Source organism: Bidens hawaiensis, unplaced genomic scaffold (genome assembly GCF_021521415.1).
Source record: "Bidens hawaiensis isolate Kalapana, Puna unplaced genomic scaffold, B.hawaiensis_p1.1 tig00041358_1, whole genome shotgun sequence".
Lineage (NCBI taxonomy): Eukaryota > Viridiplantae > Streptophyta > Magnoliopsida > Asterales > Asteraceae > Bidens > Bidens hawaiensis.
In genome coordinates this window covers 98,146-115,151 of record NW_027497328.1, presented here as the reverse complement: position 1 = coordinate 115,151, position 17,006 = coordinate 98,146, and positions in this window count along the sequence as shown.

Sequence of the window (17,006 nt, the reverse complement as noted above, 5' to 3'; positions counted from 1 at the left end):
TATGGGTGAACTAACCTTCTTTCTAGGATTGCAGGTTGATCAGAAGAAGGATGGGATGTTCATTCATCAAACAAAGTATGTTCATGATGTGCTGAAGAGATTCAAGATGGAGGACAGTTCTCCATATGACACCCCAATCTGCGTCAATCACAAATTGGGCGCTGAATCAGATGGTGACGCAGATGTGGACCCTACTCTGTATCGGGCGATAATAGGTTCATTAATGTATTTAACTGCTTCTAGGCCCGATATAATGTTTTCTGTTTGTCTTTGTGCTCGTTTTCAGGCAAACCCAAAGGAATCTCACATGAAAGGTGTGAAGAGGATTTTGCGGTATCTTAAGGGCAAGCCGAAACTAGGGTTGTGGTACCCAAAGGGAGGAGACGTTGAACTGGTGGCGTATACAGATTCTGATTATGGTGGCTGTAATCAGAGTCGGAAGTCAACAACAGGAGGCTGTCAGTTTCTTGGAGGAAGATTAGTTTCCTGGCAGTGCAAGAAACAGACATCAGTTGCAATTTCAACATGCGAAGCTGAATACATGGCAGCATCCAACTGCTGCTCTCAGGTTTTGTGGATTCAGCAACAATTGCGCGACTATGGTCTGAATTTCTTACTTACTCCTATTTTAATTGATAACACTGCCGCCATCTCAGTAATTAACAATCCCGTGAAGCACAGTAAAACTAAGCATATTGACATTCGTCATCACTTCATACGGGATTGTGCTGAGAAGAAACTGATAAAGATCGAAAAAGTTGATACACTTGAAAATTTTGCTGACTTGTTTACAAAAGCGTTTGATAAATCCAGATTTCAAAACCTAATTGAGCTAAACGGGATGATCAATCCCGAGTAACCATGTCTTTGATTTAAAAAAAAAAAAAAAAAAAAAAAAAAAAAAAAAAAACATGGGTCATTTTTGCTTAAAATTAGTCGGTTACCTCAGTTTGATGGACATATCCTAGGATATGTTTTGGTCCTCATTTCAACGTAGAGAATGAGGATAGCCATTAACTGGAAGACTGAAAGTGACCGGGGCAGCTATGACGTGTGTTCTTTCAGTTGCTGAAAATTAGTCGGTCATACTTAGTAAGAAGGACACATACTTGTATGTGGTCGGTCCAGTTGATCCATTGGATCTTCAGGATAGCCGTTTACCTGACGATTTTGACGTGATTGGGGCGATTGAATTTAAAGTTTTTTTTGTGGGAAATGAAATTAATTTTCAAGTCTGTTACTTCGTATGAAGTTCTATGCTGTGTTTTAACAGAAAATTGATCCAACCTTGGAAAATGATATATATACTGATTGTGTGTGCTTAACTAGTGAAGATATTAGGCTTAAAAGGCTTTAGAACAGTCATTGTATGTCATGGTAATTTTTATGGTGCGTAAAAGTGTATGTGATACTAACTTAAATTTACTCGAATTTACGTGGAAACTCCTTAAGAGTTTTGTATGTCTTCATACATATCTTTTCGAAGGATAGGCAGAAAAGCGACTACCCAGTCATACACGAGCCCGTGAGTGTTCTGATTCACGTGAAGAAAGCATTTCAAGATACTGCAGTGATCCAGATTCGGGACTTGCAGTGATTTAGTACTCCGAAGTCGATAACAATTTTGATTTAAAAAAATATATATATATATATATATATATATATTTATATATATATATATATATATATTTATATATACGTGTATATAAATTTCTCAAGTCTGGAGTTAGAAGAAAACGGGAGGCAGACATAGTGTATCTACAAGATAATCAGACATTATGGGTCGAAGTCAATTCGGGGTGACTTGGGTATAGCCAAATACGCTTTGAGAATAGATAGAAGACATCATTATCTCTGAGATGTTGCCAACTTAAATTTTTGAGCTTAACTGAACCTTAATCCGTATCACAGAAACGATGAAAACCATTTACGTTATTTACATGCTTACAACCTGTGTCTCTATGTCATAATACAGCCAAACACGGATCTAAGTGACAGTCACATCGTTAGTATGATTCCTGTTAGGATCTTTTCTAAAACGTAGTGGTCCCTGACTAGACTGAAATTTGATCCCTTATTTCGTTAAAATTTTTCTAAGTTTTTTGTTTTTTTGTAGTTATATTATTGTTGGTTACTAGGTCTTGATCATATTTGTTTAACTCTTTTTGGTAATTGATAAGGTTAAATTCAGGATTATTCAAACTTAAAGGGCTGATTTTGAAAATTACGGGCGAAGTTGTTGAATTCGGCGAAGTTGTGCTTAACTTCGCCTTGGCGAAGTTAAGAGTAACTTCGCCTGAACCAACTCTGCCCTATATAAGGGATTGTAAACAGTAACTATATCACTTTTTTCGAATTACCGGCGAACTTGTTCGAATAACCAATACATCCGGATCTTATTCTTCGCTTTCGATTTCGATCTTGTGTTCCTAGTTTCTACTATACTCGTGGTATGTGTAGTCAATATCATCCTATCTTTCTCGTTATAGTTTTACCCGGTTCGAGACCTCGGGTCGTCGAACCTTAGAAACCAAGTTTTCCGACCTCACGTTACGTGTTCATGGACGACCTTTTCATCCTAACACCATTGAAATATGTTGGACTTCATTGTTAGATCGTTAAATCGGTCCGAAACATCGGATAAACCTTGTTTGAATTTGAACAGTCGCCGTTTCAGATTCAGGCGAAGTTAAGGTTTACGCGAAGTTATTCTCAACTTCGCCAGTGGCTTAAGTTCGCCTTCAGCGAAGTTATCCACAACTTCGCTTGAAGCTTAATTTCGCCTATGGCGAAGTTATCCATAACTTCGCCTTGAACACAACTTCGCCTATTTCAAATTTTTTATAAGTTTTTAGACGAACTTACAGATGAAGCGAAGTTGTTCCCAACTTCGCCTCACCTTTAAATTCGCCTGTACATCACAACTTCGCATATGGTACACAGCGAACTTGTGAGATGATTATATGGTCTCTAACTTGATTTGTTTTGTGCAGATATGGCTGCTGTTGGAGGTACTGGAGGTGATGATGGTGATGAGCAACGGCAATTCTTCCCAGCCCATAACCAATACATCACTTTGGATCCAGACGCACGAGGCGTTGAAGACTATAGGGAGATTATCACATTTCTCCAACGATCACGAGTTTTTCACGCGATCACTAATACACTACCCATATCTCTGCCCAACATTCAAGATTTCTGGCAGACGGTGTATTATGATTGCAGACCTGAGCCTCCAGTGATGCGAGCAACTGTCAATGGTCAAGACATACAGTTTTCCTCGGAAGACATACGGTTGGCTCTGCAGTTCGGTGATGAAACGAGAGACGACCCAACGGAATTCGTAGCTCCTTTCCGTGACGGAGCTTACTTAAGGATGGGTTATTCGGGTCCGCTGGGGGACTCGCAGAGGAGGAAAGGCTTTCTGCTGGATCAATGGCGCTTTTTGATGCATGTGTTGATAGTATGCATGTCCGGCAGAAAGGCAGGAACAGACGGGATGGGTGCGACGATGCAATCAGCTATGATTGCGCTGACTTACAACCGCAGATATTCTTTTAGTCAGCTAATCTTTTACGAGATTGATCGTCAGAGACGGGCGACGGCGCGCGAGCGTTTTATTATGTATCCTCGGTTTCTACAAATGATTATTAATCATGTCGCTCCGTCTATACCGCAAAGACGCCCTATCAGATACGTTGAGTGCGTAACAAAACGTATCTTTGCTCAGTGCAGAACGTCGAGCACTCGTAGCAACCCTGAGCGGCGTCCCAGGCATACTCCACTTTTCGGGTATCTCATTAACCCGGAGTATGTTCCTGCAGGAGGGGACGAGTTCAGGGATCCGCAACCACATCAGGCGGCAGCACCTCATGCTGTATCGGCTGCGCCTGTTGTATCTTCTGCTGCTGTGCCAGCTACTATATCTCAGGCTGTGTCCACTGCTGAAAACGTTGATCTAGATGCTGCTTTTAGTGGACATGGTTTGTTTGATATGGATGTCTCGGGTCCTCAGTTTATGGATGTTACCAGAGCAGCTACTTCGGTAGCTGACTCTGATCTAGACGAGACGTTTGCTGAGGCAAGAAGACTTATGGTGTCTCGTGAACGGACTACGGGAAAGAGGCCGAGAACTGTGGAGGAGGATGAGGATGAAGTGGATGAAGAGGAGGCAGTACAGATTGTGCTAAGACGCTCAAGAAGAGAACAGAGAGGGATAGGTTCGGGAGCTGGAGAATCTTCAAGACTAGTACGTTTTGCTCCACCTGCCTTATCTGGTATGTCTCTTATTCCTACTACTGCACAGGTTACGGCGATTGAGACGTCGGCACCAACAATTGTGTCCCTACCACCTCAACCGCTTAATCCACCGGTGGTAGTTGCACGGTTTGTGGAGTCGACAATAACTTCTACTGCAGGGTTACCAAGTGTACCACCTGCGGTCACTTCTGCTAATGTTCCTCCAACTCCATTGCCTACTTCAGATACCGAGAGGATTCTTTCGCTAGAGCGGATTGTTGCTGAACAGTCAAAGACTATTGACCGCCTAGTGGAATCCAATCGACTACAAGCTGCCCTCCTGGTTGAACATGGACGAATAATAGATGCCTTCAAGGATTACTTGGCATCTCAGGGGGAGAAGACGTGTAGGGGCGATGAGTTGAGAACGAAAAGACGAGAAGATCATGACGATGATCCCAATGCACCTTCAGGTGCAGGTGATGAGCTGCCAAGAACCTCTCAGGCTCTTGGAGCCTCCACAACTGAGGGGGAGTCTACAAATGCAGCTGGTGATGATGTTGTAGTTGTGGATGACGACGCTGATGTTGAAGACGTTATTGATGCGTTGAAGGAGTTGGATGAGGAGGAGGACGATGAGTTGATGGATGATGATGACGTGTTGCCTATGGATGAGATTGAGAGGATTGGAGAACAGATTAATGTGGAAGATGTATTAGAAGAAGGTGAGATTGTAGATGATTCAGTGGAACATGAGATTCCAGCTGTTGAGAGATCAGAATTGGGGGATGAGAGCGTGATAGAAGATACAGTATGGGAGGAGCAGCCGAACTGGAAAGAAGGCTGTGCTCAGTGGTTTGTTAAAACCAAGAAGCCTGCAGTGCCAACGATGTTCAGAAAGACTTATAATATAAAGGGCTATGCAGAGTCAAAGAAAGGAATCATATGCTGGTTGTACGACAAAGAGCTGAAACTATTTGTGATCAAACGGTACGACGGCATTCAATACTTTAAGAGATTGTTGAGATCTCTGAATTCCTTACCAGAATGTGAGGTGAGAGATTTAGCGAGATTGGGGCTGATCAATAGAAGTAATGATGATATGGCAAGAATCATTGGGAAGATCGTCTGGAAAGAAGCCATTAAAGACAAAAAGTTTGAACTGCTAAAGCCTCAAAAAGGAAAGTTGATAGAAGACAAAGATCGTGGAATGAGGGCTGACGGCAAACCTTGGATGGTAATGAAGTATAAACCAGTCCGTCATTTGAAAGAAGTACCGATGAAAGTTATGCCCAAGAACGTCCTAAAAGATTTAAAATGGTGGTACGTGGATTGTGAGACAGCTGAGGCGGTAATGGAAGATGAGGATGAACAAGAAGTACTTCGGGTGTACGACCCGATGCATCTTGTTAATCTATCGAAGGCTGATTTGAAAGTGCTCAACGAGAAGAAGATCTTCTACATTCCTGCTTGGAAGGATCAAGCTAGGAAATATCAAAGGGTAGTGTCGGTATGTGTGAGAGAAGGGGCGCACGCGTAGAGGTGAAGATTACAAGACTCAAGATTTGAAGATCAAGATATGAAGCTACTGCCAAGGGGGAGTCTGTTGGTACATGTATGTCAGTAGTTCATAGTCTAGCATTTGTAATCGAGTCTGTAATGTAATTATGTTTTGTTTATGTTTGTTTTGTAATGCGCGAAGTTGTCAACAAGTTCGCTATGGCGAACTTGTTGAATCAGCGAAGTTATTGACAACTTCGCCTATGGCGAAGTTGTCGTGTATATAAACTGTTTCAGACGAAACAGTTAGTGTTGGTCGTTTTAGGGTTTGTTTCAGTGTGTTTCGTATGGTTACGTGTCATCTTCTGTAATAGTGACCGTGAGTCACGTGTTCGGTTATCAATATAACGTGTTTGATTTATTGCTCGTGTGATTCTATCTCTACACTCGTAACTACCTGCGCAGGGATTCCGCACCTGCGTTGTTAGCGATATCCCGTGTACGATCCGTCCAGGAACCTACAACTGTGAGTTTCACAAGTCCACAGGACACAACACTGATGCATGCCACCACTTGAAGGATGCAATTGAGAAAGATGTGAAATCAGGCAAGCTGGCTCACCTGGTGAAAAACTCAAGACCTGAAAATGAACAACCGGAAGGAGCTTCTGCCAGTAAAAAGTTTAAAAGAATCTGTGTAGCCGAGGGAGGAACGCAAGGGCAAAGATCAAGAAAGAGAAGCGCGCAAATCCAAGGAGATTGGCGCGAGCAACAAGTAATTTTCCCAAGAATCAGGGGAGGCCCTTCTATCAGCAGTCCTCTTGTTATCACTACACACATTGCTCATTACGAAGTGTCAAAAGTCCTGGTGGATACTGGCAGCGAATCAGACATCATGTATGAGCAATGTTTCAGGAAACTGGATCCGGCAGACCAAGCAAGGCTTGAAATTGTGAATGCACCAATCTCTGGTGTTTCAAATGAAATCATTCATCCCCTAGGTCAAATACAATTTGAGCTAACTATGGGGGATGAGAAACACAAGCGAGCCGAAGTTGTTAACTTCTTGGTCTTGCCCACCACTTCTTGCCACAATATGATCTTGGGTAGGGGAACGATTGCCCAATTCAACGCCATACCGTCGCCAGCGCACGGCGCGTTGGGGTTCCCAACACCAACAGGTGTAACTTTTGTATACCGAGATCATTTGTGTGCAGTGACAAGTACTCCGCGGGAGGAGAGAATGAAACTTCCAATGGCAGACAACGCGCCAGATGAATGGATTCTCAACCCAAAATTCCCGGAGCAGAAGATCACAATTGGCGCAACGATATCAGACGACACGAGGGTGAGAATAAAAAGATTGCTCACAGCATATATGTCGGTCTTCGCGTGGCAACACTCTGATATGACTGGGGTTCCGCGAGACCTGGCACAACATTCTCTCAACACGTTCAAGTCGGTAGAGCCAATTGCTCAAAAGAAGAGAGTCATGGGGGATGAGAAAGCGAGGGCCATGAATGAGCAGGTTGAGGATCTACTGCGCGCAAACATCATCCGCCCGATACGATACCAGACGTGGGTAGCCAATCCTGTGATGGTAAAGAAAAGTAACGGGTCGTGGAGGATGTGCATTGACTTCAAGGACCTCAACAAAGCGTGCCCAAAGGATTGTTACCCCCTCCCAAACATCGACGCAAAGGTGGACTCCATGGCGCCATTCAAGCTAAAATGTTTCCTGGATGCCTACAAAGGCTATCACCAGATTCAAATGGCACCACAAGATGAGGACAAGACCGCCTTCAGAACCGACAAGGGTGTTTTTTGTTACACAAAAATGCCCTTTGGTTTGAAGAATGCGGGCGCCACCTACCAAAGACTTATGGATGCCGTTTTCAGCGAGCAAATTGGAAGAAACCTAGAAGTCTATGTGGATGATTTGGTGATCAAAAGCAGTGAGGAAAAACAAATGCTCAAAGACATTGAAGAAACCCTTGGGCGCCTAACGGAAGTTAACATGAAGCTCAATCCGAGCAAATGCACTTTCGGCGTACAAGAGGGAAAATTTCTAGGTGTAATGGTCACCAAGGATGGTTTCAAGGTGAATCCTGAGAAGGTGGAGGCCATCCTTGACATGCCTTCGCCATCCACCATGAAAGAAGTCCAGAAGCTGAATGGTAGATTGGTATCAATCAACAGGTTCCTAGCGAACCATGCAAGCAAATCTACCCCATTTTTCAATACATTGAGAAACTGCTTAAAGAAAAGCCAGTTCAAATGGACTCCTGAGGCCGAGCAAGCTTTCAGTGAGATTAAAGAATGTTTGATAAATCTGCCCGCGCTCACAGCTCCACTTCCTGGTGAAACTTTGACATTGTACCTATCAGCAGGAGAGCGCGCCATCGGCGCAGTATTGTTGGTGGATCGCAAGGGAATCCAAACGCCAATATACTATGTGAGTCGGGTGCTGACAGATCCTGAGACGCGCTACTCCATCATGGAAAAGTTAGTTTTGTCACTAACACACGCGTCGCGCAAGCTTCATAGATATTTCAATGGTCATCCCATTGAAGTTCTGACTGGTTACAACATCCAGCAAGTCTTGCGGCGCCCCGCGCTCTCGGGAAGGCTGACAAAATGGGCCCTGGAATTATGTGAACACACGATCGCCTATAAGCCCCGTCCAGCAGTAAGGGGCAAGTTCTAGCTGATTTCATCGCGAAAATTCCAGAAGGAAAAATTGAAGAGGCTCAGCGCGAGGTAGACCCTCCGCGAGCCAATGATGAAGAAAATGTTTGGAGATTGTTCACTGACGGAGCTTCAAACAACGAGGGGTCCGGTGCAGGCCTCAAACTGGTGGATCCAGAGAATCATGAATATACTTACGCCATCAGGTTGGACTTCAAGAGCACCAACAATGAGGCTGAGTATGAAGCCCTGCTGGCTGGGCTGCGCATCGCGCATAAATTCGGAGTTAAAAACCTAGAGGCCCATGTTGATTCATACTTGGTAGCAGCACAGGTCAATGGCCTTTATGATGCCAAGGAGAACACCATGCCTCTATATCTAGAGCAGGCGAAAAAGCTCATCGAGCAGTTTGACTGCTTCAGAATCATTCATATTCCGCGCAGTGAAAACAAATCTGCTGACGCGCTAAGCAAGATGGCATCAACCAGTTTTGATCACTTTGGCAAAGATGTCAGGGTAGAAGTAATGAGTAACCCGTCGGTGGTAGCGAAGTCTGTCCTTGTAACTCATACAACCCCTTCATCATGGATAACTCCAATAATGGAATTCTTGAAGGAGGGAAAGGTACCGGACAATCGCGCACAGGCGAGGAAGATAAGGCACAAATCGCAGAACTATGAACTGCTTGATGGCACATTATATCGACGCTCTTATCTTGGCCCGCTCATGAAATGCCTAGATGCTGAGGAAGCAAGCTATGTGATCAGAGAGATACATGAAGGAATCTGTGGAATACATGCTGGCCCACGCATGGTGGTTGCCAAGGCAATGAGCGCAGGTTACTATTGGCCAGGCATGTACTTGGACGCTCTAAAAGAGATCCAAAAATGCAAAGCATGTCAGAGCTATGCGCCAAACACCATGCGGCCAAAGAACAACTTGATTCCAATGTCCTCCGCATGGCCTTTCCACAAATGGGCAATCGACATTGTGGGTCCCCTTCCGCAAGCGCAAGGGCGAGTAAAATTTTTGGTAGTGGCAGTAGACTATTTCACAAAATGGGTTGAAGCCAAGCCACTAGCAAAAATCACAGCCGAAGCGATGAAGCAGTTTATCTGGAGCCATATCATATGCCGATTTGGCTTGCCCATGGAAATTGTGAGCGATAATGGCAAACAATTCACTGACAAGAAAATATCCAGCTGGCTCAAGGAATTGCGCATCAACCAAATTTTCACTTCAGTTTATCACCCTCAGGGGAATGGACAAGTGGAACGCGCGAACCAAAGCTTGTTAAATGGGCTGAAGAAAAGGTTGGAGGGAGAATCCCATTCTTGGGTCGAAGAGCTACCTAATGTCCAGTGGGCACACAGGACATTAAGCAAAACCAGCAATGGCGAATCCCCGTTCAGCCTAACCTATGGAACGGAGGCAATGATTCCAGCAGAAATTGGATGCCCATCCCATAGAGTGCTCATGATGAACAAGATTGATAACGAGCGCGAAAGGAGGTTGGATCTCAACTTACTTGAAGGGCGCAGAGAGGCGGCTATCATCAGTGAAGCCAAGTACAAGAAAAAGCTGGAAAAATATTACAACCAGCGCGTGAAAGAATGCCACTTCAAGAAAAATGATTTTGTCCTTCGAAACAATGAAGCTAGCCGCGCGATACCCCCGGGAAAAATGTCCCCCAATTGGGAGGGACCTTATCAAGTCTCGGAAGAATTGGGAAAAGGCGCATACACTTTAAAAGATTTGAATGGAAAGAAGATCCCGCGCGCATGGAACGCGGCACAGCTGAGAAAATGTTTCATGTAAAAATTGTCAAGTTTGTAATCAAGGCTTTTTAAGCCATTATGAATAATGATACGCGCTATCTTCTCTTAATGTGGATTCTATTACCTTTTGCATACATGTTTCACACTTCCCTTTATTAATTTTGAGCAATATGACAACATTGTATTGACATCAAAACAAAATAAAACGAAGTAAAACATACATGCGCGAGCTTCAAGCTCAAAAACGCGTTAACGAGTCTTAACTTTAAAACGTCAGGGCCTTAGCCCAATAATATGAGCCTTAGCTCAGGGCCTTAGCCCAATAATGTGAGCCTTAGCTCAAATCACTCACAACATCCATCTTACATGCTGCGCAGCCTGACCATAAAATACCTAAACACAACTAAGGCAAAGCAAATGCCAAAACATAGTTGTTAAGGTCTCAGGTTGGGGTCGCGCATGAAATTGTAGTGGATATCTGAGTAACACATGTAAAGGCTAAAAAACTCATAATTCCATATAATGAATGCGCGATAACGTCGCGCAAAAGAGGAATAATGAAAACGCCAAGGCACGTGTCAACATAATCAAGATATGGCAAAATCACTTACAATATGACAAGGATTAAGTATAATAATTTCCTTATAACCTTGTTCTTATTTCAACGTGCAAGCATATCTTATTTTCAACAAGCAAACATGCGATATAAAAAGATGAACAGGGAATGCGCAAGATGCAAAGAAGGGAAAAACAAAATTTCATTCCAAAGCATTGAAATTTACAAGTTTACAAGATGATGAGATACAAACTACAAATTAAAATAAAAAACATGAAGGGCTTCTCAAGTCTCCACGTCGACGTCAGCCTCTTCATAATCCTCATCACCGCCCTCAGCATCTGGCGCAGCCTGCTCCTCGTCATCTCCAAACTGACCATAGTCAAGTTGTTCATCCTGAATGGAGTCTTCTAGCACAACAGTGTCAGGAGCGGATCCTTTGGCCACGCCAGAGCCGCTAGCAGGAGCAGCATTCCCCGCGCCATCATCGCCGCCACCAGCCCCTTCGCACTCGTCAAGTAATTTCTTTAGCGCGCCGAGGTCGGGCTGGTCAGCAAGCGCGGATATCTGCAAATCATATGGAAAAATATAAGTACAAAAAAGACTTGGAAAATAAGTCAGGGTAATATCATTAAGGATAAAATACCTGCCCAAGGATGGGAATAGGAGTATTCAAATACTTCTCCCCCATCGCGGCCATGTCCGCGCAGGCAACGTCGCTCTGATAAGGGTAGTCGGATGGGTTCTTCTTCAGCATCCCATATTCATAGCCATCCTTGAACCCTTCAGCTCGACCCACCAGGCGCGCGGCAGCGTTGCAATCCATCACAAGGGCCTGAAACTCGTCTGAGTATTTCATCGCGTAAGCGCAACGAGTCATGCCCTGTGAGACTAGCCATTGGCGATCCTGCGCGAGGGAAGCAACAGACGTCTCAAGAGAAGGAATCTGAGAGTTTAACAACTCAACAGTTTCCTTAGTTTGTTTCAGCTCCTCTTTGTCAGACGCTGCTGCCGCCAAGGCTTCTTCTTTTTCCGCTCGCGCAAGGTCAAGTGCTTCCTGGCTAGACGTTGCTGTCGCCAGGGCTTCATCTTTTTCGGCCTGCGCGGCCGCCAGCTCCTTCTTCAGGCGCGCAACCTCACTCTCCAGTGATGATTTCTCAGTTATAGACCGGACAAGAGCTTGGTCACGCGCCTCGGCGTCCAGCTCCAAGTCACGCACTCTGCGCGCGTACTTGGCCGCGTCCGCCTCGGCCGCCTGTAGCTTCTCCCTCGCAGCCTGTAGCTCATGACCGCGCTTCACGAAGGCGGTGTTAGCACTTGCTCTGTTCTCACTGAGCTCTGCTTGGAGCTTCTCAGCTCTCTCTCGAGCATCAGAAAGATGCCAAGCAGACACTTTAGCCTCTTGCTTGGCTTCCGCAAGAGCATCACGTACCTTTACGTAATCATAGCGAAGCTCTTGGGAGGCAGCAAAGAAGGCCGACCCAGCAAACAGATGATCGTTGAGCAAGTCATCGCGAGCGCGGCCCTCCTGAAACCTCCTTTCAGCTGGAGGCACAGAATGAGCCCAGAATTCCGCACACACACCCATGGATTGAAATGAGCTGTCCTCAGTAATATTCCATCTAGGGCGGTAAATGTGATCGGCTTCCTGCAAACACAAAGTAATTATCTAAGTCATCAAAACACTAAGATGGAAGTCCGCGCAGCGGAGCAAAAACGAAACTATACCTGCGGGGATGAAGCAGAAAAGTCAGCGCCAGCCCCACGAGAAGGCTCTGCCGCGAAACCTCGTGACGCTGCAGGGCTGGCGCGGCCGCCGTCGGAGTCTTCAACTTCAAACTCCTCACCCTCCTCGGAAACAGGCCTTTTCTCCTGCGACCTAGAACCAAATACAGTCTCGCGAGGAGGGCTGTGCGCAGGAGGAGGTGAGGGAGGTCTCGACGCCGCCAGGTCGGCGCGTAAAACGGCCTCCTGCTCCTTAGTAATCCCGATGAGGGGAGATTCAGCACTTGCAGGAGCAGGAGCAGAACCAGCGGCGCTGGCACCGGCGCCAGGAGTGCCACCAGCAGCTTGTACACCAGCAATGACCTCTATGAAAAATCAACAAAAAGAATTGATCTAAAAGAAAAAAGTCAGAAAATAAAAGGGCAGTACATACCTTGGCGCAACTCCGTTCGCGAGGCAAACATCGCCATGAAGTCCATTCTCCCCTTTTTGGAGGGTAAAACAGGGGACTTCGAAGCGACCTCCGGCGCAGGCTCGGCACCTTGTTGCGCCTGAGGTTGGTCCACCAGGGTCGCCGGCTCTACAAACATTTGAGTGAGCAAAGATTCATTAGTAATTCTATCAGAATCGCGCTCAAAGAACCTTAAAAGATAACCAAAGGATAAGCAAAGTATACCTGTCGAAGGCGCAACACCGCTTCCCTTTTCCGCCGCGCGAAGGGAGGAGGTAGTGGCACCATACCTCAAGTGGACAGGAGGTCTGCCCACTTTTTGAGGCAGGGAAGACAAGGAAAACTTGGTGGTATACACCTGGGTTTTCTCAGGTCCCTTCGCCTGAGTAGGAGGATCCTGAACAACAGGGGCATCATCTTTCTTCTGTTTCTTACTGGCCCCTGCGCCAGTTTTCCCCTTAGCTTTACGCTTTAGTTGGGGCGCTTCCTCCTCCTCCTCCTCTTCCGCGAGCTCCAGCTCGTAGTTTTCGAGCGCATCTACAATACATGCAACGGAAATGTTAGCCAAATTTGGTATTATAAAGGCATAAGCATTAGTACAAAGGCTTACCAGGCGCATCGCTCTCAAAGAGAAATCCCAGATCAACAGGGATGAACATGTCATCAAAGCGATCGGGGAAGCCAACCTCCCCAGCGCCCAGCGCGACGGAGCCACCCTCCATATGCTCATCATAGGCGGCGTGGATATACTCCTTGGTGACTGCACAAAACAAATCAAATGATATCAGCAAAACGAATTATATTCGCGCAGAAGTAAGGCAATGAGATTAACTTACACAAGCCGTCAACTTGGATAACGGGCTCAGTCGCGCTGTCGGCCCACCTTCTGCTCATACCAACCCCCACCAGCGCCTCCTCGCAAATGTTCTTGGCGGGGGATGGTTCGGCAGTCAACTTGTTTACCCAGGCGCCAGTTGGGTTCTTGAGGACACCCACATCCGCAGGCGCAGAAGAGATCGCGCGCATGGCCATGCGGATGGGGATCACACCAGCCCTGATGTAGAAAAATCTCTCAGACCAGTCATGAAGGCTCTTGAATGAAACAGTGCAGCACTTCACCTTCTGACTGCGAGGAATGAAGGAGAACCAAGAATCTTGGATCTTGGGCTTATAAAAAAATTGAAAGCGCCGAGGGGTGGGAGGAGGTAGTGGCACCATACCTCAAGTGGACAGGAGGTCTGCCCACTTTTTGAGGCAGGGAAGACAAGGAAAACTTGGTGGTATACACCTGGGTTTTCTCAGGTCCCTTCGCCTGAGTAGGAGGATCCTGAACAACAGGGGCATCATCTTTCTTCTGTTTCTTACTGGCCCCTGCGCCAGTTTTCCCCTTAGCTTTACGCTTTAGTTGGGGCGCTTCCTCCTCCTCCTCCTCTTCCGCGAGCTCCAGCTCGTAGTTTTCGAGCGCATCTACAATACATGCAACGGAAATGTTAGCCAAATTTGGTATTATAAAGGCATAAGCATTAGTACAAAGGCTTACCAGGCGCATCGCTCTCAAAGAGAAATCCCAGATCAACAGGGATGAACATGTCATCAAAGCGATCGGGGAAGCCAACCTCCCCAGCGCCCAGCGCGACGGAGCCACCCTCCATATGCTCATCATAGGCGGCGTGGATATACTCCTTGGTGACTGCACAAAACAAATCAAATGATATCAGCAAAACGAATTATATTCGCGCAGAAGTAAGGCAATGAGATTAACTTACACAAGCCGTCAACTTGGATAACGGGCTCAGTCGCGCTGTCGGCCCACCTTCTGCTCATACCAACCCCCACCAGCGCCTCCTCGCAAATGTTCTTGGCGGGGGATGGTTCGGCAGTCAACTTGTTTACCCAGGCGCCAGTTGGGTTCTTGAGGACACCCACATCCGCAGGCGCAGAAGAGATCGCGCGCATGGCCATGCGGATGGGGATCACACCAGCCCTGATGTAGAAAAATCTCTCAGACCAGTCATGAAGGCTCTTGAATGAAACAGTGCAGCACTTCACCTTCTGACTGCGAGGAATGAAGGAGAACCAAGAATCTTGGATCTTGGGCTTATAAAAAAATTGAAAGCGCCGAGGGGTGGGCTCCTCGCGCTGGGATTTGCACATGAACTCAAAGTGAGTCATGCGCACAAGTCCAAACGGATGGACTTGGGATATATGAATCCCATAGAACTTAAGCAGCGCACCCACAAACCTTGTCATCGGGAGACGAATGTTGCAGTGGGTGAAAAAATGGCTATAAAGGGATATATACCCGGTGGGCGGGTCCGCCGCCGTTTGCCCGGCCGCCGGCAACATGCAGCCATACTCAGGGAGAAAACCCTGAGAGGCGATAAGGCCGTCAAAGTCGGCCTGCCTCAGTTTGCAGGGAATCTCATCCCACTTCTTCACTGTTTTGGTCCTCCCTACCTCCTCCGATGAGGCCTCAGCAACTTTCTTCCCCTTGCCAGTCTTCTTCAAAGTTGACATTACTAACGATTTAACACGGCGATGGATAGGGGAGATTGTGTTGTCTGAACTATCAGACATACAACTGTAAAAACGAACGGAGGATGCCTCTAAAAGAACAGAGATCTGGAAGCAGAAGACGGAAATCGGAATAGAATGAAAGAAAGAAAAAGCTCTGAATAAACAAGAAGATGAAGGATAGAAAACTCAAAGGGGCTGGCTTTTATAGGCCCAGGAGAGAGAAAAAGTGGTGCTGATCGGACTTCACGCGCCCCCACTCGCAGGTGTAAGCCAATGCGAGCGCAACACGTGTCCCTGACACTGTGTGAGGGGACACGAAAAGAAACGATACAGCTGCCACCAGAGTTCACGCGCCACCACTCGCAGGTACGGACCAACGCGAGCGCGACACGTGTTCCTGACACTATGTGAGGGGACATGAAAGGCAACTGTAGCACCTCAAGCACACGAAAGGTCTGACACGTCTCCATCACGTACATAGACGATTCGTTTCAACCAAAAGGATAGAATTTCGCGCAACGACGAGTAATAAGAAGAAAAAGACAAAACCCTATTAAAAGAGAAAACTATTAAGTCTAATATCTATCTTACCTCGCTCGCGCGAGACAAGACACACATTAGACTGGGGGGGGGGGGGGCTTGAAGAGGTATGTACCCGCCTCAACACCCCACAAGATATAGACAAGAGTCTTGAAATCAAGACATTATGAAGGCACAAAGCCAAAACCTATGCGCATGGCGCATATAACATATGCTCATGCATCACATGCTCAGGCATCACATATGCTCACGCATATCACATATGCTCACGCATCACATATGCTCACGCATCACATATGCTCACGCACATCACATCTGCGCGTGGCGCATCCGCGCGTGGCGCATATCACATGCTTGTGCATATCACATCTGCGCATGAAACATCTGCGCGTGAGAATAAAGAGAAGACCTCGCGCATCCTCAGGATAGGCGCATATCACACATGCACATAATCAACCTCGTCCTTATCCAAATCAGGATTAGGGCAACCTTGATTGTGCACGTCAGACAACCTTCCAGAAGGTATCTTTTTAAGGAATAAGAATATGCTGATGTTGACAGCTGCCAAATGAAAGGTGGACAACTCAGCATAACCCATGTGCTACCACGTGATTATAACCAATGAAAAAGCACCAGGTGTCCCCAAGGACACATGGCGCAAATCAATTGGAGGAGGCCAACAAGGCTGAGCTCAATCAGTGGAAACCCTAGCACTATAAATACCACATCAACTCCACAAGGAAAGACATTCAATCACACTCAGTTACATCCAGTAACACTCTCAATCACACAGTATTCAGCTACATTAAGCAATACTCTCCAAATTTCCTTACTCTCATATTATTATCTTCTCCTACAAATACTTATTCTCACACCGGAGGGTTACCCCAAAGAGGACCCCTCTGTCCCTTTCTGAGGGGTAAGTTGACGGTACTGTTCATTTTGTAGGTGGAAGAGTCCAGATCCCAGAGATCCATCGGTGAAATAGCATAATCACACCCGAGGAAAGTAGA